The following is a 16,171-nucleotide window of genomic DNA, read 5'->3' as shown; positions in this document are numbered from 1 at the left end:
GGGTATTAGCTGAGGGGGTAGACGCAAGACGGGGCTATGTATACAGAGGCCTATTCCCGAAAGCTGCGTCAATGTGAGACCCGGAGAGGTCTCTGAAAAACGGGAGGGGTCTGACCAGCGAGTCTTGCTGGAGTCATTGGTAAGTATGAGGTCTGCTGAGGTGTTTACTAAAACTGCTATCCCTTCGTAAAACGGGGGAACGGGGGAGAAACATAACCAGCACTCGCTATATCCAGTGGAGTTAAGGGATTCTGCAGTCACATTAGCCAGGCCTTTAAGGATTTCGCCTGTAGAGGGTAAAACTGGGGGGAGCAAGGCCTGGAAAACAGTACTAGTAGACAGGGGAGAAGGGTTAGAAGGTCTTGGGTCTCTTGCCTTAGGGGCAATAGGGCCAAGGACAACGTGCTTGTTGGCGTTTGGAATGGATCGAATTAATTTGATTTTAAAAGTGAGCCCAGGGTCCTTTCCTGAAACATAAAGCCTTAGCCCCCATTCATGTCCCCTGAGCCATCTATCAATAGGGGCCCTTTTTCCCTTGTCAGTAAAGGCAATGGAGAGCGGTGTACATCGCCCCCTTGTGGATTGGGTGCTTTGACATTCTGGGGTAACAGTTGAGTTAGGCTTGGGATTCCAAGCCCTACTTACAGTTATATAATCCCAGGTGGAGCTAGGCTTCCAACTAGCATCTCCTGTAGTCTCACACCCCCAGGAGTCACAGAAATAGGAGTCTCTATATCCACATTTATAGTTAAGGGCTCGATCTCTATGAGCTCCCGGGCAAACATAAAATTCTGTTTCTCTGAGGTAGGTTCTCCTAGGGGTGTTGTTACACCCAGGAGAGGTGGTAGATTGTCCCTCAGGGTAGGTCTCAGGGGAGGTGGAAAAAGGAAAGTAAATGTCTGGGGTCCCCCAGGCTGCAGAAGCTCCAGCGGCCAAGTCACAGAGGTCAGGGGCAAGAACAGGCCATGGGGGGGAACTTGCTAAGGTAGAAGAACTGAAAACGACGTCTCCTGCTTCACTGGTGACTGTCCAGGTGAAATTGAAAATCTGATGGGTCCAAACGGGGCGAAAGGTCATGACGAGGGTCAATAGTGTAGAAATCTTCATTTTTGCCTCCTGAAAATAAACAGAAAGGGAAGGCTTCTCAGGGGTTAATATGCCCTGGACTGGAATTATTATTGTTTTTGCCTCTATTTGTGTCTAGGAGTTTAATGAGCCTATCTGGGAGCCATCGGGCATTTTGTGCCTTAGCATCATATATACAAGCATGTCCTTTCCCCCATATGAGCACAGGGTCAGGCCCGTGCCATGTGTTGGTCATCGGATCTCTCCACATAGCCTGTGCATAATTATCTGCCGTGGAGGGATGCCAAAGGCGATCAGCAGCGGTTTTACCCGCGGAGTCATAAGTAAGGAAATTAAGAACAAACAGTGCATGATTTAGGAGTGTCTTTGCATTACCTGTTTTCGGATAGAGTACTTCTCCCCCCGACTGAAGTTTGAATAACATGTTTTTAAGGGTTAAGTGGGCTCTTTCAACAATGCCTTGGCCTTGGGGATTATAGGGAATTCCTGTTATGTGCTTAATACCTAACTGCGCACAGAACTGTTTAAAGCTAGAGCTGGCGTATCCAGGCCCATTGTCAGTTTTTAAGATTTTAGGTGGTGGTAGATATGCCAGGCATGAGAGAACATGGGTAATAACATTTTTAGTTGCCTCTCCCGTTTGCAAGGATGCACATAGGAAACCACTACATGTGTCAATAGACACATGGATATATTTTAATTTACCAAAGGGAGGGTAATGAGTGACATCCATTTGCCATATCTCTCCTGGAACCAACCCCCGGGGGTTGATTCCGTTATGAGGCTCTGGGAGGAGAGTTAGACATCCTTGACATTGCCGAACTATTTGGCGGGCCTGTTCTCGGGTGATTGAAAATTTGAGTCTAAGAGTGTGAGCATTGAGATGATGTAGTTCATGAGCCCGTTGGGCTGCAGCCAAGGGTGAGTCTGACGTGACAGAGGCTACTAATTGAGTCGCCAGATCAACTCTGTCATTGCCTTTGGCAAGCGGCCCTGGAAGGCCAGTGTGAGCGCGTATGTGCCCGATGAAAAAAGGGGCATCGCGGTTTAGAATTAATTTTTGCAATTTTGCGAATAGGGGGGAAGCATTTGTAGAGGGACGTATGTAAGGCACTGTCTCTAATAGGGGAACAGAGGTTGCTACATAGGCACTGTCAGTGTAAAGGTTAAAGGGGGCATCTATTAAAAGCTCAAAAACTTTGATTATTACAGTTAGTTCAACAAGTTGTGCAGAAGAGAGGTCTGTCTGTATTCGAGTAACTTGCCCATTAATACTGAAAGCGGCTATACCGGAGGAGGACCCATCAGAGAACACCATTACGGCCCCAGCAATTGGCGTGGTTTTAGTCCTCTTGGGAAAGACAACCGGGGTCTTTTGAAGGAACTGGACTAATCTGTCTGCAGGGTAATGATTGTCTATTGTCCCCTGGAAGGAGGTGCAGCTAATTGCCCAATCATCATCATGTTGAATAAGCCATTGTAATTGAGATGTATTGTATGGGAGGGTTATAACTTCAGGGTCTCTCCCAAACAACTTGAGAGCTGCCTCTCGGCCTAAACGTAAGAGGGCAGCAACTAATTGAGGATAGGTAGCTAAGACTCTAGGGGGGGAGGCTGGCAAATGAACCCAAAATAGTGGATGGTTTTGCCAAAGGACTCCTGTAGGGGAGAAGGGGGTAGGGAAAATGAGCAGCCACAAACTTAGATGTGGAGAGAAGTAGCTAATGGTCTGTTCAGAAATAGCCCGCTCTACAATGGTTAATGCCCTTTGTGCTTCTGATGAAAGCGAGCGGGGGGAGGAAGGATCAGGGTCTCCACGTAGGACATCAAACAAGGGCTTTAACTCTCCGGTGGTCAGCTTTAAATAAGGCCTGAGCCAGTTGATGTCTTCTAGCAGACGCTGAAAATCATTAAGAGTGTTTAAGGAGCTTCTCTTTAACTGAATTTTTTGAGTGAGGATTTTATTAGAAAATAATTCAAAGCCTAAAAAAAGTTGGGGGGGGGTGGACCTGGACTTTTTCTGGGGAAATTTGTAGTCCTCGATCTCGGAGGGCAGTGACTAGCTGTTGACTGGCCGCATAGAGCTGTTGCTGGTCAGGACCGGCAAGAAGAATATCATCCATATAATGGATAATATACAAAGTGGGGAAGAGCAACCTAAAGGGGTCTATAGTCTGGGCTACAAACTTTTGGCAAAGAGTGGGGCTGTTGGCCATTCCTTGTGGGAGAACTCTCCACTGAAACCGGGGAGAAGGCCCTACACAATTGGTAATGGGTATACTAAAGGCAAAACGTTTGCAATCATCAGGATGCAAAGGTATGGAGAAAAAGCAATCTTTTAGATCAATTACTAATTTGACATACCCTTTAGGGATGGCTATTGGAGAGGGAATTCCCGGTTGTAATGCGCCCATAGAGACCATAGTCTTATTAACCGCCCTGAGGTCTTGTAGGAGCCTCCACTTGCCTGATTTCTTTTGGATTACAAAGATTGGGGTGTTCCAAGGGGATGTAGAAGGTTCAATATGTCCAGCAGCCAGCTGTTCCTGCACTAACTCTATGGCTGCATTTAATTTTGTAGTGGTAAGGGGCCATTGATCGATCCAGACAGGAACATCACTTTTCCAAGTAATCTTGTCTGCCTGGAGTGCAGGAGGAGCAACGGCCCTTACGAAAAATGTTTTTCAAACCCTAAACCTGAGCGGTCTATCTTAGGCGTGGCCAGTATCGGGTTGGGATCTCCCTGTTTTAGTTTGCCCAACCCCTGACCAGGGAGGTAACCCTGTGAAAGCATCTGCTGTGTTACAACTTCATTAGGGCTACACATGATGACCTTCATTTGAGAAAGGATATCTCTTCCCCAAAGATTTACCGGCAACCCAGGAACTACGAAGGGTTGAATGAATCCGGTATTTCCTTCTTCATCTTCCCAGTTTAATAACTGTGAGCTCTGTAAGGTGTTTCTTGACTGCCCAATTCCTTGTAGATGGGTCAAGGAAGCGTGTAAGGGCCAGCTGGAGGGCCATGAAGCCTGAGATATGACCGTAGAGTCGGCCCCCGAATCTAAAATTCCTTCAAATACTTTTCCTTGGATTTTAAGTTTAAGAGTGGGGCGTTCTTTAGTAATAGCTTGGATCCAATATAAGTCTGAAGAACCTGGGGTAGAGGAGCCTCGCTGCTTATGAATAGCAGGGTGAGATGTACTTAAAGGGAGGGGGAGCGCCTGCGCAAGGCGCTGACCTTTCATAATGCTGACAGGGCACTGGGGGGCACTAGCAAGAATTTTTATTTCTCCAGTATAGTCATTGTCAACTAAGGAAGGGTGGACAATAAGGCCGTTTATTGTGGTGGAAGCTCGCCCTAAAATTAGAAAATAAGTATCTTTGGGAGGTGGGCCATAAATTCCTGTGGAAATAATTGTAATTCCCTCTTCAGGCGTTAATATTGTTGAGGAGGAGGCACAGAGGTCAAGTCCTGCACTCCCGGGTGTGGCCCGATAGAGGGCGGGAGTGCTACAGCTAGGCTGTTCCCCGAGGCCGGCTGAAATGGAATTGGCTGGGGGGCCCGGGGCTGGCCCCTCAGCTCGTTTCCCTGAAAAGGGGGGGTGAAAGGATTTGTGGTACTGTAAAAAGGATTTGTTGGATTGTTACGGCACTCTTTGGCCCAGTGCCGCCCCTTATGGCAGCGAGGGCAAATACCGGGGACTGACCCAACTCTAGGAGGAGGAGCTGTGGTAGGGCATTGGCGAGCGAAATGGCCTGGCTGTCCACATTTAAAGCAGTTACGCATAGGCGGTGCGCCCCTGGGGAAGGAAGGAGGATAAGAAGCCGGGGGAGTTTGAACAGCGGCACCTACAGCTAAAAGGGCTTGGACTTTGGATGTAAAAGGATCGACATCTCTACACATTCTCAGCATTTCATCAAGAGTTTTGTCTCGAGTCTTACCGCGGAGGACGGCTCGACATGCCGAATTGGCGTTTTCATAGGCTAGCTGTTTTACAATCTTATCATTGGCAGCCGCGGAACCAAGGGTCCTTTCGGCGGCCTCTAACAGTCTGCTAACAAATTCGCTATAGTCTTCTTGCGAGCTTTGAGTGATCTTAGTTAGAGGAGTGTTAGCAGTCCCGGAAGCAGGGAGTGATATCCAAGCGCCCAAAGCGGCATCTTTCACTTGAGATAAAAGACCAAGGGGAAGGCGCTGCTGCCTGGTTTCAGAGATATATCTGCCCTGTCCCGTAAGCTTATCAAAAGTCCAGGACGCTGTTGGGGAATGAGGGTCTTTTACATTGGCAGCAGCGATGGTTTGACAGCGGTCAGCAAAATCTGCCTTCCAAGTTAAAAACTGACCACGGGTAAGCACAGCCTGGACTATACGCAGCCATTCACCTGGGAGTAAATGTCCTCCTCGAGACAGCGAATCAAGAACAGAAAGGGTAAAAGGGGCATTGGGGCCATAAGCTTTAACGGCCGCGTTCAGCTCTTTTAAGCTTTTGAAATGGATTTTGTGAAATTCTCTAGGGCCATCAGCAGGCTCGGCCGGCTCTGGCTCAGCCTGCTCCTCTCCCTCACTTTCTATTTCCTGAGCAGCAGGGGCGTCTTCGCCGTCGCTTTCAAGATCGCCCTCTTCCGGACTATGTGTTGTGGAGGTGGGGCCAGAGCGGGCGGAGGCCCGGGTAAGAACAGGAAAGAGCAGTTTTTTAGGTTGTTTTTTAGGTTTTGTGGCTGTAAGCGGTTTCTTAGAGAGGCCCCTTTGCGAATATAATGCGGGACGAACTGGTTGGGAGACAACTAATTTTTGGAGATGGCAAGTTATTCTTTGTTCTACTATCTGTGCTATTAGGTCTTTAGTGCTGGTAGGGGGGCTAACAGGACCGGGAGCCGGAGGGGGTAGCGGAGGGGCCGACGGGGGCAAAAAGGCCGGGGCGCAAACATTGGGAGGCTGAATAGAGGGAGTGTAAGAGGCTCTTTTCAAAACTGGGGGTGTGTAAGAAGGGGGGTTAAGCGACGGGGCGGCAAGGGGCCAATCTGGGTTGTGATACTTGGCCGCTTCGTCTTCTAGTTCAGCCGCGTCTCCCGGATCTAAAGGCTCGCCATTTTGGCTCTTAGTCACGACTGGAAAAACCTTTTGTGTATCGACAAAGTCCGAATCTCGAGGGAGAGGCGGATAAATGCAACATTTGGGAGGGGTATCATGGAGGGCACCGAGCAAAGATGGTGTCGGGCTAGGGGAGGGGGATTTAGCTGATTTTGGGGCAGGGGGATCACTCGAAAGAGACGATTTTGAGGCCGCCCGAGATAGGGGGCGGAGGCAATATTCTGCCACTGACAAGAGTTGACGTTTATCAGGGTCAGTATTTTCAACAATATCTCTGATAAGACCCCAATAGGAAAATACTGAAACAGGAACAGAGTCAGGGCCGTTTTTGATAAGATAATCATTTAAATCTCTACCTACTTTCTGCCATTTTTTAGGATGAATTTCGGGGCCATTAATGATAAACCACGGACAGACTTCATCAACAAAAATAAAAAACTTTACCAAGTCTTTCTTTTTAACTCGAACTCCTCTCTCCCTAAGTGAACTTTTTAGGTCTCTTATGAAGACCGCTTCTTTACTTAATTTAGTTCCCATTTTCTTGTAAGGCGGCCGGTACTCACCAGGGACGACGACCTCCGTGAGCGGCGAAAGGCGTCTCCTATTGTTTCATCAAGAAGGGGTCTGGCCAGACGATATCTTACTCGGGGGTCCGCCTGCGAAGGATCCGCGCCTCGAGCCCCACGTTGGGCGCCACTTGTCCCGTCCAGCGGGACCTAGTTATTTGTGGGGACGAGGGGGATCCGACCTGAAAGAAAATGGGGGCGAGAGAAGAGCGAAGGCAAGACAGTATTCTGATCAAGCCCTCAAATTTTATTGTAAGACGGGGGTAGATATACACCAGTGTTCAGGGGCAGAGTGGGCCATAGGATACTTGTAAGCAGGGGATTGGCTGCATAGCAGGGATGGCGCAGCGAGTTACATTCTGATTGGTATATGATAATGGGGAAGGAGGGGGAGAAGAGTATCTCTTGGCGCGCACGGGCTTTCTTGTTGGCGCGCGCGGGCTCGCAGCTAATCTCCAGGAAGTGAAGCAGGAACCTCATGAACTGTGGCCATCTTGTTGTCTTTGTGTGGCTCCCAACAGCAGTGATCTCTATGGATTCCTTCCAGTTCTCTAGAAAGTCAGACCCAGAAAGGGTGCTCAAGCCAGGCTGCTATTTGCATGGTGGGTTTGCATATATTTACTTACTGAAGTTAGAATTTTCCCACTCCGACCAAAGCAAAACTAAGTAAAAAGTGGGAAGAGAGGCCCACAGTGTTGGAGGCAAAGGCTGAGGGGACACACACCTACACAAATTTGCACACAAACTCACACATCACACCTTTCCAACCCACCCAGGCATGCTAAATGGAATAAATGTGCCCCTTCCCCACCACCAAAGATGTCCAATTCCTAATCCTGGAACCTGTGACTATAATCTCTGACATGGCAAAAGGGACTTTGCAGATATGATTAAGATTAAGGACTGTAACATGGGGGAGATCAGCCCAGATTATCTAGGTGGGTCCAGTCTATTTACCTGAGTCCTTAAAATTAAAGAATCTTTCCAGCCATGGTCAAAAAAAAAAAATTGACAAAGGAAGAAGAGTCAGTGAGATGCTACAATGCTGACTTTGAAGGAGGGAGGGGGCCATGAGCCAAGAAATGCAGACAGTTTCTAGAAGTTGCAAAGAAACATATCCTTGTCTAGAGCTTCCAGAAAGGAATACAGCCCTGCCGACACCTGTATTGTAGCCTGGTAAGACCCATGCTGAACTTGTTAACTTACAGAACTGTAAGATAATAAATGTGTGTGGTTCTATGCCACGAAGCGTGTTGTAATTTGTTATGGCTTCATTAGGAAATGAATACACAGGCATACCCTTACATCCTCAGCCCAGATAGACACTGAATCACACTGTCATACACACTGGGACAGACCCAGGCAGAGAGACCCAGAGACAGTAGCAGGCTCCAAGTGGAGGCTGAGGAGCAATGAAGAACCTTCAGCTGTGTGCTGTGGGCTGTGGGTGTGGGGGGCATTTGTGAGGTCTGCTCCTTGTTTGATGTGAAGAAAGTACAGAGCAAAGGCCACACTTCTGACTACATTTCTCACAGCCTTGCCTTTGCTCTGTGCTCAGTCTTTTCCCTCAGCTAAAATAAAAATTTTAGCTACCTTTATACCACCGTTTACCTTAAAATCTGTGAGCACACAACATCGATGAAACTTGAGGACATTTTGCTAAATGAAAGAAACCAGTCACAGAAGGACAAATACCGTATGATTCCACTTATATGAGGTAGAATTATATGAGAAGACAAATTCAAAGACAAAAAAAGTATGGGGGTGGAGGTGTGGGGAATTAATATTTATTAGGTGCAGAGTGTCAGTGGGGAAGAGGAAACCGCTCTGGAGATGGGTGGTGGTCGTGGTCCATAACAGTGTGAATGTACTTAATACCACAGGACCATACACTTAAAAATGGTAAATTTCATATTATGTATGTTTTGCCACAAATTGAAAAATAAATCAGTATTTTTTAAATCTGCTGAGTAGACAACATTTTGGAGAATGGGCTCGGGGGGGCAACCAGTCACCTTTCTGCCACTGCAACACTGCTGGAAACTCCAAGGCTTGGATTCCCCGACCGACCCCTCCCTCTCACTCGCACCATGCTGCCACCTCTCTCCATCTCCACCCCACTGAAGTCCAGACTGTCACCCTCTGGAACCCGGGCCACAAGAATAAGCGGCTAGCCTCCTGTACCCACTTGGAACCCCACATAGCAGCCTAAAACCTTTCCCTGGCTGCCCGCTGATTTTAGACTGTGAGCTGAAATTCTTGCCATGTAAGGTCTGGCCCAGCCTTCCTGTCCACCCTCAACCTGGAACCCACCTCCCCCTTGCTTCCTGCACTTCAGCTACACTCCAATGGCCCTGCACTTGTTCTTCAGACCCACTAAAATGCTCCGTGCCTCAGGTCCTTTGCATGACGCTTTCATCTGCCTGGAACACTGCGCCCCTTCTTCAGTGAGTCAGCTCCTTCCCTCCTTCCCTCTGTCTCAGAGATCCCCCTCGCCCCACCCCACACAGAGGATCCAGACCAGCTTAGCTCTGCTTCCCACTTCCAAGGCATTTCACCTAATGCCATCATGAAATGGCATTGCCTCACAAAACATCATCTAATATATAAATATATACATACGTATGGACTATTGTGAGACATACATAACACAAAATTCAAGTGTATAGTGTGATGGCATTAAGTACACATTGTCGTGGAACCACCACCACCATCCATTTCCAGAACTGTTTCATCTACCCAAACTGAAATTCTGCACCCATTAAACACTACCTCTCCATTCACCCTCCTCACAACCCCTACTACCACCATCCTACTTTGTCTCTATGAATTTGACTTTTCTAGATTCCTTACATGGAATCATGCAGTATTTGTCTTTTTGTGACTGGCTTATTTTACTTAGCATAATGTCCTAAAAAATTCATCCATGTTATAGCACGTGTTGCAATTTATTTCCTTCTTATAGGTGAATAATATTCGACTGTATGTGTATATTGCATTTTATATATCCATTTATCCATTGATGAACACTCGGGTTGCTTCCACCTTTTGGCATTTGTCAATAATGCTGCTGTGAATATGAGTATACAAATATCAACTGGTTTCAATCATATATTTAGTTGTTAATGTATTTGCTTAAATTGTGTCTCTCTTCCTAGTTTTTGGACATAATAAGTGTCACCAGTGGATCATCTGCCCTGAGCACAATGGCCTGGTATCAGTAGATGTTCAATGAATATCTGTTGAATACCTGGACACATGCAGTATCTATAGTGCGCAGAGAAGGGCAGAGTACTTGGGCCTGGGACCTAGCTCAGTGATTCCTTATTGTGTGCTCTGACGTTGGCCACAACATTTTATCTCTGAACCTCGATTTTCCTACATGTAAAGCAGAAACAGTCTGTCCCACAGAGTTCCTGTCAAAGTCAAATGAAACAATACGTGTGATGAGGATCTAGTTACTGATCCAGGGAGCCACACAGTGACCTGGAAGCCTCAGCCTAAGTACAGAGGGAGCAATGAGGCTCCGAATGGGAGAACTGGACTATCCATGTTCTAATCTAGCTCCAAGGTCCACCATTAATCCCCCCACCCATGACCTTGGTTCTGCATTAGTTTCCTATGGCTGCTGTAACAAATTAGTATAAACTCTGTTTGTTGGCTTAAAACAACATGGATTTATTCTTTTACAGTACTGGACTTCAAAAGTCTAAAATGAAGGGGTCAATAGGACTGCATTCCTTCTGGAGGCTTCAGGCAAGGATCTGTTTCCTTGCCGTTCCCAGTTTCTAGAAACCACCTGCATGCCTGATCTGCTGGTTCCTTCCTTGCATCACTCCAACCTTTTGCTCCCTCTCTTATACCTACCAAGCTTGCTGATCTCCTGCCTCCCTCTTATAAAGATCCTTGGATTATATAAGCCCATCCAGATAATCTGGGGTAATCCCCCCATCTCAATCACATCTGCCATCCCTTTTGTAAGTAACATACTAAGTAACATTTACAGGTTCTGGGGACTAGGACCTGAGCACAGGTACCATTCTTCTGCCACCTGGGCCTCAGTCTCCTCTTCAGGAAAATAATGGTCAGTCCTGCCCTGTTCTCCCTGTGACCTCCCCTCAGTGGTGTGTCCTCGTAGAGGCAGGAATTTGGGGTGGACACCAGGGAGTTAGTTCCTGCCTGCCTGACCACCCCAGCTCACAAATCTCCTAATCCTGTCACAAGTAGCTACAGCCTCAGGGTCTAACTGTGCCACAACCTGTGCTCCACCCTTCCTTTCCATTTTCTGGGCTTTTCCAGGGAAGACAGACTCCTCTCTTCCCATCCTGATGATAACCAGTCTTTCATAAAAACCACTCTTTGTTAGTAAACAGCAAACATTTCCTGTCTCACGCTAGTGCATCCCCCACCATGCACTCCGGGCACTGCAAATCTTCCTCCTACTCCCTCACACCTGATCCTCATTCACAGCCCCTTAGGGAACTCATACATCGTTTTACATTTCTCTGCTTTACAGGTAGGGAAACCAAGGCTCCGTGGCTTCCTCGTCACTCCAGCTCCCCTCAGCCATTGTCCCTTCTGCTTTCAGCCTCTGGGGCCAGGGCAGTTTCACCAAGATTCACCAAGTCCAAATTGGGAACAGTCGCAAAGAAATTAAAATCAGAGGGGCCTCCAGAGATCATTCTAGCCCCTACTTACCTATTCATTCAGACAAGAACACTTCCTGAGCACCTACTAGAGATGAGGCAAAGTTTGAAGCACCGGGGATAAAGTCGTGAACAAAACAGGCACAAATCCCTGCTCTCACGGCATTCACATTGTCGTGGTGGGAGACCGTCACATAAACACACAGTAATATCAGGTGGTGATAAATGCAGTGAAGAAGAATAAAGCCGAGGAAGGCAATGGAACATGCAGGGGTGAGGATGACGCCATATTTGAGAGAAGGTGGTCAGGGAAAGCTTTGCAAATCAGGTAACATTTGAGCAGATTCCCAAGAAATGAGGAAGAAAGCCAAGTGGAAGTGGGAGATTTCAGGCTGGAACATCATCCCTGTCAGCAACTGCTACCCAGATTTCTGATGTCCCAAACTCCTGCAGCTGTACCAGCATCTTCCCCATTTTCTCCATCTTAGAAAATGGCACCAACATCTTCCCAAACAGAAACCTGACAGTATTTTTGTCCCATTATTTCTCTCTCTCTCCCCACACCCAAAAAGCCCCCAGCCCTAGAGGTTTTACTTACTAAGCATCTTGAATAGGTTACTTACCTCAATTCCCAAATTCTTTACCCCCTTCCAGCCCTACCCCACTCACAACCTTTCTCATCCTGGTAAAAGGTCACACACTATTCCAATTTCTCAAACCTGAAAACCTTGGAGTCATCCTAATTCCTCCCTTTCTCCCACATCCAACATCCAATCTATCAGCAAATTTCATTAGCATTTCCTTCAAATGACATCCAGCTTCCCAGCCTTCTCACCACCTCTACTACCACCACCTAACATGGTTCAATGCATGGTTGGTTACCTTAAAACTGGGCTGTTCAGATACAAATCTGTGTCCTTTGCTTGCTTCCCCTGATTCCTAGAGTCTGTTCCTAAATCAGACGCTGAATTGAAAAATGAAAAGTTTCCATTGCACTCAGAGTAGAATCCCAAGTCCTCACCCAGTCTGATGACAGGGACTTTCTGGGATCTGGCCTGGACCACATGCCTCTGCCACGTACCCTGCTCCCAGCTCACCAGTCCCACTTGCCTACTGGTTATTAGTTCCTGGAATGCACTGAGTATATTCCTGCCTCAGGGCCTTTGGATTTACTAATCCCTCTGCCTGAAACACTTCTCCCTTGTAAAGTGTCTGACCTAAGTTTTGACGGCCAAAACATCCACTTTAAAGACAGCTATGAAATAAATGCATTGCCACACGACTAGATAAAGGGCCAGGCTGCCTCCACTACTGAGGCTTCTTTGTTTTAGAGATCCTGGTTGATTTCATAACTGACTATTTGGGCCACTTGTTTTTTTCTCTTCCTGGGCTTTAAATTTCCACCCTTATGTTTTAAATTCACCAATGAAGTGTGAACCCTTGAAACTCCAGGTCCCCACTCTCAATCCCAGCAAAAGCAGAACCCCTGGCTGTATGCGCTCTCAATCTCTCTCTCTACCCAAGACCTTGCTGTGGCTCCAGATGTGCTGTGTAATTTCCAGGTCCTGTAAATAATAAGACTTTATTTTTTCAAAGCTTCATGATGGTTATTGCTGAAGGGCCTCTTGTAATCATAAGAACCACAAGTGCCAGTCCAACCACAACCCTGCTTACTGGTAGCTGGAGACCAGCATGAAACCCCCACCATATCTACAGGGCTCCTTTCCTCACTTCACTAAGGTGTCTGCCCAGGTATCATCTCAGGTCTTTCCCATATGAAACAGCCCTCCTCCGTCACTCTGTCCCCTTTCCCTGCTCTAGTTTTCTTCAGGGCACTGTCACCTTGTATCTGTTTGCTGGTTTTCTCTCCTCTCCCCTTCCCCACCAGAATGTCAGCTGCTTGACAGCAGGGACTTCATGTTGTTCACTGTAGCCCCAGCACCCAGAACAGTCTAGCACAGAGTAGTTATTCAATTAATCTTGAATTGATTTGTTGAATGAATGTCCCCTGGACCCTCCTCGTCTGAGGTGATGTAAGTCCAGGGAGAGGAAGTCCTGGGGCAAAATACCTCTAAAAACCAAAATCAGTCAAAGGGAGAAATAAAGTTTAAAACCCGTTTATTGCTTACAAACTGCACTCTAGCAGTGTCTCTCTCTCCTGCTCCAGAAGAAGCAAGCAAGCAAGCAAGCCCCTTCCCTTAACCTCTCAGGTTCAGATGCGCCCTCAGTTGCCCAGGTAATTACCCATTGACATGGAGATGAACTTCTCTCCACCCCTGAGGATACATAAATATACTAAAGCCAGGAGAGCTATTCTGGAAATGTTACAATTTTACCTACAGGCATCATCCTCCCAGGCCTGGACTCCTGAAGCAGCTCCCTAACTAGTCTACCTGGTCTGCCCCCCTGCCCACACCCAATTCCTTCTGCACACACCAGCCAGGGGAATCTGTCAAAACCACCAATTGAATCATTTTATCCACAGTGTGATAAGTACTTTTTTTCCTTGGAGTTTTGCTTTAGTAAGATTAAATGTTATGTGGCTGTTGTGGATAAAATGAGAGTTTCTGTGGCTAGGATTCTCACCTGGCCCTGTTTGACTAGTTCACTGCATACCTGTGGGCAATACATGGCTGTTGACTCTATAAAAAGAGCTCTGCCCAGTGCTCTGGGCAGGACATGGTGGCAGGGCTGCAAGGCTGCAGGAGAGCAGAGCAGAGGCTCAGAGGATGGCTGTGTGGGACGGCTGTGCAGACAGAGGGGCCCAGAGGATGGCTGTGAGGACAGAGGGGCCCAGAGGATGGCTGTGAGGACAGAGGGGCCCAGAGGACGGCTATGCAGACAGAGGGGCCCAGAGGCAGAGACCGGCTTGCTGCCTGCAGACTTGCTCTGAGTGAACGGGATTTTAGTGACTGACCTGCCACCTGGAAATAAACTTGGGTATAACCCTTTCACCCCAAGGACATTCTGCTGTCATTTTCTTTGGTCACACTGAATCCATAGCGAACTTGCCCGGGGCTGAAACCCATTGGCAAGACAGACATTCTACAAAATAACTGACCAGTATTCTTCAAAAGCATCAAAGTCATAAAAGACAAAGAGTCTGAAGAACAGTCATAGATTGGACAAGACCAAGGAGATATGACAATTAACTGCAATCTGGATTCACAGACTGGATCCTGGACCAGAGAAAGGACATGGTTGGAAAAAACTGGTGAAGACAGATTCAAGTTTGTAGATGAGTTAATAGTATTACATCAATGCCAATTTCCTGATTTCTTATCATTGTACTTTGGTTATATAAGATGTCAACATTTGGGGAAGTTGGATGAAAAGAATATGGAAACTCTTTTTACTGCTTTTGTAACTTCCCTGTAAGTCAAAGATGATTCTAAAATATAAACTTAAAAAAAATCAAATAAGCTCAGTGGCTTAAAACAATAGCTTTCTTACTATATTACAAGATTTTGCAAGTCAGGAATTTGAATAAGACTCAGCTAAATAATCCTACACTATGTGAGAGTAACTGGAGTCACCTGGTGGTATTCAGTTTGTGTCTGGGCTGGTCTGGAGCAGCCAAGATGATTTTACTCACCTGCTTGGCACTTAGGCAGGGATTGCTGGAAGGCTGCTGTCTGTGAGGCCCCCTCCTCTCTATGTGGGATTCTCAGTGTGGTCTCTCCAGCAGGGTAGTCAGTCTTTTTTTTATTATTATTAAAGTACCATTGATATTCAATCTTATGTTGGTTTCAGATATATAACACAGTGGCTCAATAGTTACCCATATTATTAAATCTTCACTCCACCTAGTGCAGTTACTATCTATCAATGTAGTAAGATGTTACAGAACTATTGACTATATTCTCCATGCTGTACTACCATCCGCATGACCAACTTGTATTGTGACTGTGAACTGTTGTGCCCTTTTATCCCTTTCACCCTCCTGCACCTCCTGCCCCAACCTCACTGTCTTGGTAACTACTGGTCCCTTCTCAGTGTCTATGAATCCACTGCCATTTTGTTCCTTCTGTTTGCTTTGTTTTTATACTCCACAAAGAAGTGAAACCATAAGGTATTTGTCTTTCTCCACCTGGCTTATTTCACCGAGCATAATCCCTCTAGATCCATCTACATTGCTGCATATGGCAGGATTTCTTTTCCTTTCATGGCTGAATAATATCCCATTGTGTATATGTACCACATCTTCTTTATCCATTCATCAATTGATGGAAACTTAGGTTGCTTCCATCGCTTGGCTATTGCAAATACCTCTAAAAACCAAAATCAGTCAAAGGGAGAAATAAAGTTTAAAACCCATTTATTGCTTACAAACTGCAGTGTGGCCCATCTTTCTCTCCTGCTCTAGCAGCAGCAAAACCAGCCCTCCTCCTCACCTCTCAGGTGCAGATAAGGCCTCCATTGCCCAAGTAATTACCCACTGATATAGAGATGAACTTCTCTCTATCACTGAGGAATTATGCAAATGCACTAAAGTCATACTTCTCTCCACCCTTGAGCTCCTGTTGATATGCATATGTACTAAGGCCAGATGAGATATTCTAGATAAACTGCCACCCCTCCAGAAATCTCACCTTACAATTTACTCAGTTCCCCCTCTTCCAACCAAAGCAATGACATACAAATAGCAACAGCAGTAAAATCATGATAATCCTCAAGCCAGAGGATTCAGCCTATGTAGATTAAGTAAATGTACTTCACAGCACAATCTCTCCCTAAGCACAAAATATGTTTCTACACTTGTTTACTCATTCCTAACAA

The 16,171-nt window shown here is 46.6% G+C and overlaps 1 long non-coding RNA gene across 1 annotated transcript; it reads left to right on the top strand.

Annotated features, from left to right (window-relative positions):
• Nucleotides 1-3,585: 3,585 nt before the first annotated feature.
• On the top strand, nt 3,586-6,647 carry LOC130684873 (uncharacterized). The gene is made up of 2 exons (XR_008999223.1): nt 3,586-5,758; nt 6,558-6,647. It is a non-coding gene; the product is annotated as an uncharacterized LOC130684873 (long non-coding RNA).
• Nucleotides 6,648-16,171: the final 9,524 nt, after the last annotated feature.

The sequence above is a fragment of the Manis pentadactyla genome, chromosome 9, assembly GCF_030020395.1.
Source record: "Manis pentadactyla isolate mManPen7 chromosome 9, mManPen7.hap1, whole genome shotgun sequence".
NCBI classification, from domain to species: domain Eukaryota; kingdom Metazoa; phylum Chordata; class Mammalia; order Pholidota; family Manidae; genus Manis; species Manis pentadactyla.
This window is presented reverse-complemented; position numbering and strand designations above follow the sequence as displayed.